The sequence below is a fragment of the Nannospalax galili genome, unplaced genomic scaffold, assembly GCF_000622305.1.
Source record: "Nannospalax galili isolate Female #2095 unplaced genomic scaffold, S.galili_v1.0 scaffold386, whole genome shotgun sequence".
Taxonomy (NCBI): Eukaryota; Metazoa; Chordata; class Mammalia; order Rodentia; family Spalacidae; genus Nannospalax; species Nannospalax galili.
In genome coordinates, this window is record NW_008356676.1 from 5,142,340 (window position 1) to 5,150,418 (window position 8,079).

Sequence of the window (8,079 nt, forward strand, 5' to 3'; positions counted from 1 at the left end):
GGTGAGGGTTTGATATAGGATTCTGTTCAGAACTGAGCAACCCTGTTCCTTATTCTCTACATGTTGTGTGTTTCTATGTTGATCATCAACTACTGCCCAAAGAAGCTTGTCTGATGGTGATGACAGAAGTGCTAATCTATGGGTATAAAGATAAGGACTCGGGGGGAAGGTTAATACTCTGCCTATTCAGCAGAATAAGGGTATTAGGTTCTCGCCTAAGGCCTATGAATGGAAAAGGAAATAATCATTCTGAGTGGGGTAACCCCGGCCCAGAAAGAAGAAAACTCTGCATGTTCTCTTCTGTATATGGAGGCCAAATTTGAAACTTTGAATATGTATGTTTAAATCAGAGTGTCCATTGAAATTCTGGTAACTGGCAAGGAGCCATGAGGGGTTTAAAGGGAAGGGAATATAAGTATGTGGTATGTAGAGGGAGAGGGGAATAATAGAATAGGAAGGATTAAATGTGGTAGGGGATGGACGGACAGGGAAGAAGAAAGAGTATGGGGAGGGATAACTAACAATAAAGGCCTTTAAAAATACCATATGGAAACCTATAACTACAGAGATTTCCTACAATATTTACATATACTTAAATAAAAGGTGTTTAAATGGAGCTCCCTTATAATGTGGTAAAAATGCCTCTCACTGACACCACTGGCTATCAAATAAAAACCTCTCTTCCAGGTATGGGTTACATCTTTTCAAATTAGTGATAACTGGGGTCCCATATACCCACCCCCAATTAAAAATTACAGGCCATTGTCATAGCTCTTTTTTTAATCAGCTCTTGATAGTAAGTCCTTATTGCTCAATACACCACATACTTCAGTAAGAGTCATGGAAATACCAAGTTGGTCCTGGCGTGGTAGCTTCACTCTTACTAGGTAGCTTTCATTGTGTCAGAAGATTCTACTTATGCTACCAGAGATAGAAAACTGAACAACAGTCTTACCCAGCTGTGAGCCCTGTGAGTTACAATAATGAATGCTGACAAAATATGCCCACTGTTACAATAGTGACTTGAATGTCATGGGAGTAACTAACCAATTTTCTGATTGGATTAAGGCACGTTGCACTGATAGAACTGATGCCTCTTACTATTAACTGGAACACTCTCTTTTTTTGTTTGAGACAGAGTCTCTCCATAGCACCAGATGTCCTGGAAGTCACGAAATAGATCAGAGTGGCCTCAATCTCACAAAGATTCACCTACCTCTGCCTCCAAAGTACTGGGATTAAATGTGTTAGCCACAACATCCAGCAACATTTTCTTCTTACCAAGCTCTGCCAGTTCAAGAGAAGCCAGTTAACTACATCATAATCTGCTAGAGTTTTATCACAGGATCATTGATCTCCGGGAAGGGAAATATCTAAGGCCAGCCTACTGAAACCATCTTGTCTCACCTAAAGTTGTACTGAGAGGCAAATGTAAAGTTCACAATCCAAAGCAAAGGCTTACTAGAAGTCTAACACCTATCATGGGACTACAGAATTCTCTCCACACTTTAACGCCATCATACAGAAGCCTACTTACAGCAGCTCCATTCACTCAGGGGAGAAATTAACAATGCATATTAAAAGTCAAAAAGCACCGTTTGTGATTACAGAAAAAAACCTCAGACCCACATTCAGAAAGGGCAGAGATGTTGAAATTATTTAGATGGGAGTTTAAACCACCTGTGATTAATATGCTAAGGGCTGTGATGGGTGAAGCAGACAGCAAGCAAGAGCAGATGGGCAGTGTAAGCAAACAGATGGGAGCTCTAAGATCGAAAATAAATGGCATAAATAACACCAGAACAGAAATGAAGATTCCATTGATGAGCTTATTAGCAGACTTGACTCAGCTGAGGGAAGGATTTGTTATTCTGAGGACATCTTAATAAAAACTCCCCAAACTGAAAAAGGTAGAAACACAGAACAGAATATCCAGAATTTAAAAACAACTGTCACGTGTGCAACTTACATAAAAGCAGGTTGAGAAGAGAGGAAGCATAAGAAATATTTGAAGCAATGATAACAGAATAGTTAAGGTCAATCACTGCACACTAGATAATTAGATGTTAAGAAAATGTATAGCAAGCCGACTGCCAAAAAATCCTAATACCTCCAAAGTTCATAAAATCCAGAGTATAGGCAGATATTGAAAGGACCTGGGAGATGTGTGTGGCACCTTACCATTGGAAAAGCAAGACTGTTGTGACTCTTTCGCAGAAACTGTGCAAGTGAGATGCTACTGTATTGAGAATTTTAAATGTTGACAGTAACAAAACAAATCCACACTCTAGAAATCTATATCTTATATCATTAGCCTTTAATGTAAATAGAGAAATGCTTTCTCAGAGAAATCTAAGTTGAAGAAATTTGTTAAAGAATTTTTTTTAGAGGAAAACAGAAAATTCAAATATATATATAAGCAAAGGAATGTGATCACAGGATGTCAAGACAAAACATGGACTTTTTCTTATTTTTCTTGATCTTACAGATAATATGTTTAAAAATGAGGATAATATATTTCATTTCACCTTCAAATAATGCATGCATATATTTCTTTTTGCATTTATACTAGTGCAATGAATGACTTGAATTATAGAATGAACAGAAGGTAAGATATAGGATTTTTTGCTATTATAAATATTTGTAGTACAATAAAGTCGTATTTGGCAGTACATTTACATTAGTTGCTAATGCATATTTTGATCTCTTGACAAAACACTCATAAAGTAAAAAATATAATTAACATTATAAGGGAGGGAAATTTTACTCTATGGAATATTTGCTTAAAATGACAAAGGTTAAAGAGTAGTAGAAAAATAGCAACAACAAACAAGGTTAACAAATAAAATTGGACTAATAAATGTGATTGCTATTTTTCTAACTTTATCAATAATTCCCTTGAATACAGATTATTTAAATGTCTAATGAAAGAAAAATTCATCACAAACAAGAACACATTTTGTGCTGTCAATAGGAAATCACTTCAGATATGTATCAATTATAAGATTAATTAGCAGTAAAAACTGAAAAGTGCTAATACAAACCAAAAGAAAATAGAAGTTTCATTAGAGGTGAATTCTTCCAGAAGGCAATAATCTTTAACATAGGTGTATCTAACAACAGAGTACAAAAATATGCAGAAAAAAACCCTAATGAATCTTCAAGAAGAAGTGTATTATAGGTGAAGGTATCAATGTTCTGTGTTACTATACATGCATAAAATATACCTGAAGGGCCAGTGAGATGGCCCAGAGAGCAAAGGCCCTTGACACTAAGTCTGAAGGCTGGAGTTTGACACCTGGGACCCATACTGTGGAAGAAAAGTATTGAATACCTCAAGTTATCCTCTGACCTACACACACACACACACACACACACACACACACAAATAAATCAAAATATTGAAAAACTTACACTGACCATGTGCTGTAGGTGGGCCCCAGATTTTCTCTTCTTTCACAGAATACTTTCTCTCATAGAACCTTTTATACTCCCTGTGAATCCTGTCTGAAGCTTACTGGCGGCCTGGTGTTGCTGAAGTATGTTTCTTTTTACTTTTTCTTTCTAGTCTACCACAGATCAATACTTTCAAAAGCATACTTAACGTTAATGTCTTATTTTGCTTGTTAACCTTAATAGGCCATTAAATGTCCTTTTGTTAGATTCTTGATTAAACACATTGTAATTTTTGAGGGAGTTATTGGATGAAGTTAACACTTAAATTGGTAGACTGAGTGAAGCCAGTTATTTCTCCAGTGTTCATGGACCTTGTTCAATCAGTTAAATATCTGAATAGAAAGAAAAGCCAGGCATTCTCTGAAATTAAAAAAGAAAAATCCTTCTTTCTGACTTGAGCTGAGACAATCAGTTTTCTTTTCTGCTGCAAACTCAAAAGGAAACACTGGCTCTCCTAATTCTCTAGCTTTTAAGTAAAGATGAGAAACTAAGCTATGAGTCTTCTGGTTCTCCAGCTTGCAAACTCTGGTTTCAAATCTTGGAATTTGGCCTCCTCCATAGTAGCATCATCCACTTGCTTATAATTTTTGTGTACTTATATTTTTGTACACATATATACACACAGAATAGAAAAAAAGTCACAAAATATTAAACTGGCAAATAAACTGACCATTCAGCATAGATATTTTGAGCCAAGAAAGAGAGCATATGTCAACAACACTCAGCCACTAATAGGCTTCGGAACTGATTCACAGACGTGTGCTGAAACACGTCATTGATTCTATTTCTGGGGAGAACCTTATTACACACACTAAAATTAGTTCCTATGAAAATGAAATAATTTTTAAAGACCTACAGAAAAAAAGACCCAGATTAAAGTATTAATATTGCTAAATAAAATGATAAAATGAATACAGAATTAGTCTACCGGTTTACTATGAGGTTTGTAAACATCTTCCTTTTGGTTTTGCTTTTACTTTTTGTGAATTATTATGAACCAATTTCTATGTATATAAAGGGCTGCTGTCTAACCTTTGAATAATACTGTTCTAATACCTTTCTACCAATCACCAGTGACTGTACATACATATATATGCAAATATAATTTTCTTTTCAAGTAGATAAGGAATGGTGAAGACATTAATTAATTAAATTGACATAGATACCTCATAAAACTAAACATGTTTGAATCTATTTAGTACTAAGCTTTTGAAGTTATACTAGACAAATTGACTAAAAATGAGTAGAAACAATTTTCAGTCTACTGTTATGGAGAGATGACTGATTAACAATAGCTAGCAAGAACCAAAAGATTGTAGATGTTGTGTCCCAAAAGGGGGAACAATGCCCTTTAGAAAAGTTAGGGATCAGTTAGAAAATGTGGGACAAGGCCTCATTGTCGGGTAGCTAAAGCTGAAGTTGGCTATAAGTTATCAGTAATGTGTCTAAGAATATGTGGGGACAAAAAGAATACAGTTTATGGTGATCTAGGGTGATCTGTAACCCCAGCAAACAACATGTGGTACTTTCTTAGAGACAGGCTTCAATGAACTGAGAACACTGGTACTTCTGGAAGAAGACATCCCCTTGCTCCTGCGTGCTAACCTCATCCCTCCCTTTTCAGTAGAGTATGCAGATCATCACATAAATTCAAAACTTATATCACATGACTTGTATTCAGGTCTTCATTTACTTTTCAGTGCTGAAGTTTTCTATTTTCCTGTTTGTGCCTCCTTATTTTAGGACTCCAGTGACACCTTCTTTCTTGTCTTTTTATTATCTTTGCACCAGTTGACAAATATAGAATAAGAATGGAATAGCAACTTAGAGAGAAGATGCTCAGTGCTCATGCCATACCTAATGAATCCACTAGTTCAGGTGGAACCACAACAGCAATAGTTTGTTACTATAAACCAATAGGAGAGTCTTCCTTCATGCATGTCTTTCCAGATTTGTATAATGAAATAGCTTATCAATATATAATAACATCTGTTCTCTTATAGCTAGCTACATGTTTTTGGATATTGTAATACTGGGAATTGATTTTGCAAAATCATCTGTATGCATACATTCTTGTCATTTAGTTGCCGACATAGAAGCTGGTTTCAAGGTTGTATTAAGAATACTCATTCTTACAGAATATTCTTGATGAGGGAGTTATCACTGACACATTTAAAGAGCAATATCCCAAAGTTAACATGCTTCTTCAGGTCTTGGATGCAAATAAGAACAGTTTATTCACAAACTAATACTATTTGTCCACTTTTCCCAATTGCTGTTTGTCTGAAAGTCAAAACGTGGGGATACATGGTTTTTTTTTTTGTTTGTTTGTTTGTTTCTTTTGGTTTTTTTGAGACAGGGTCTTCTGTTAGCTCCAGATGGCTAAATCTTACTACATAGATCAGGCTGGCCTCAATATCACAGAGATCTGCCTACCTCTGTGTCTCCCAATTGGCTAGTTCCTCCAAAGGATGGGGCCTGCCACAGAGCATGGACTACTGAGGGACTGCTGGGAGCCACAGGTAGTGTGGTGTGGGGAACCCGCAGCCAGCCTTACAGCAGCTCAAGGACAGAATGGACTGACTCTTGTGGACCTGGGGCGAGATCACTGGCCCGGAGGAGTGAGCAAATGCTAGCGGTGACTTTGGGTAGACGAGGTCTGATATGGTGGGCTCTGAGCCGAGTCGTGGGGCTAGGCACTGGGTATTCATTCCTTTATAAGTTGATAAAGGCACATAAAGATATGTTATATGGTTTACTTGATAGTGCAGGAGACCCAGAGGGAATTTGGGCGACACTCTGCCTCTGGAATGCTGTGACTAAAGGCATGTGTCACCATGTCCAGAAATGGGAGATATGCTTTTAATGCCCTTTTCTTATGAGGTGAAACTTCCAGACACAGAGCAGGAAACAGAACGTGTTAGGCAAACAGAAAAATGGTACTCATCTTAAAAGACTTGCCTGGTGATCTTTACTTTGTGATGGATAACATAGCAGACCCTGAGATTTAAGCATTGACAGGTTCAGGGTGCTTGTCACTTACAGCTTTAGACACTTACCTTGACTGATCCTAAGAATGGTTATAATGAAACACTTTCCATTGCCCTGGGTAATAAAAGACTATATAGATTCCAGGATTTCCATGAAAAGTGATAGCATACTTGAAGCCTTTGCAGCTCAGAGATCACATCAGTATCTTAATCTGTCATAATATATATTTAACAGAAAAGTAGAGCATTTGGAGAGCTGACTTGTTTCATTAAGTCACTGCTCTATTCTTATAGCCAGGTGGAAGGATCTATCAGTGTTATCTAAGCAACAAGACACTAGGTTGCTTCCTATAATGCCTGAGTGGCAGTTCATGTTCTTACTCTGCCTACTTCACAATCCAACATACACACAGTGACTTGTATGACAATGGAAAATGAATTTGCATTTTTCTTGATGGTATTGGATATTTGACTCATAGGGGTTATTCACAGATTAAGATTTGAAAATAAGATAAGTTGATAGACTTATTTGAATCATTTAGAAATTATTTATAGGTCTTTGGGGGTCATCCTGACAGTGACTGGTAGAGATACAAACTGTGTGGAAGATGAATAGTATCTGCTCTTAGGAATGGAAGGTTTCCTCATATGAGGACAAATGAACTATTTCTACATGTAAAGGAATCTGTATGAGAATTTTGCTACATGGGCTGACTATTATGGAATATTACAAGGGACTTAATTTGCAGTGTTATCAAAAAATCTAAAGTTACATCAAACCTGCTAGTCATCACAAGGCAACAGTGAAACAAAGTTCCCTAGTGTAATCCAAAGAGCACTGTCATTGTTTGTATTATTGAAATGTGATTATACCTATTTCAAATTTTAATTTTTTTTATTTTTTTTATTTTATGAATGTGAATGTATTCCCTGCATGTATGTTACTGCACCTGTGTCATGCAATGTTGTGGAGGTCAGAAGAGGACATTGGAACCTCTGGAACTGGAGTTACGGACAGTTGTTAGCCGCCAGTGGATGCTGGGAACTGAACTTGTGTCATCTGCAAGAGCAGCCAGTGCTCTTAACCACTGAGTCATATTTCTAGTCCCCCACCTTTTTCAAAATTTAATTTTTCCAAAATATTAGACACATCTTCTATGACAATGACCTAATGTACTAATATTCCAAGCACACTGTCTTTCTAATAGTTTGATTGGTTAATTTAAAAGTTAGTTGTCATGTTCTAAAGTAAAGATTTTTTTGAGTAAATTTGCATAGGTTTGACTTATTAATCTGTAGCTCTTCCCCTCAGTTAATCTTTTAAAGTTTATGACACTGGAATTATTTCTTTAGGTTCTCATGGTATGCAAGATCATTGGTTTTAATACCTTTTAATATTGGTGATTTCTGCTACGTGCTTGCTGAGAAATTGCTGGCTTAGATCTGAAACTAAGCTTGAATTTCATTTAAAAATTGTAAATATGCCACTTATACTATATATGCATATATATGTAGTTAATACAGTTTTTAAGAGTGGATTAATTTTAGAAACTATTCTTTGAACAATTTCTGGCTTATGCACTCATTATTTGTAAGGGATAAAGATTATAGTATACTTAGGTAGCTAATCTAT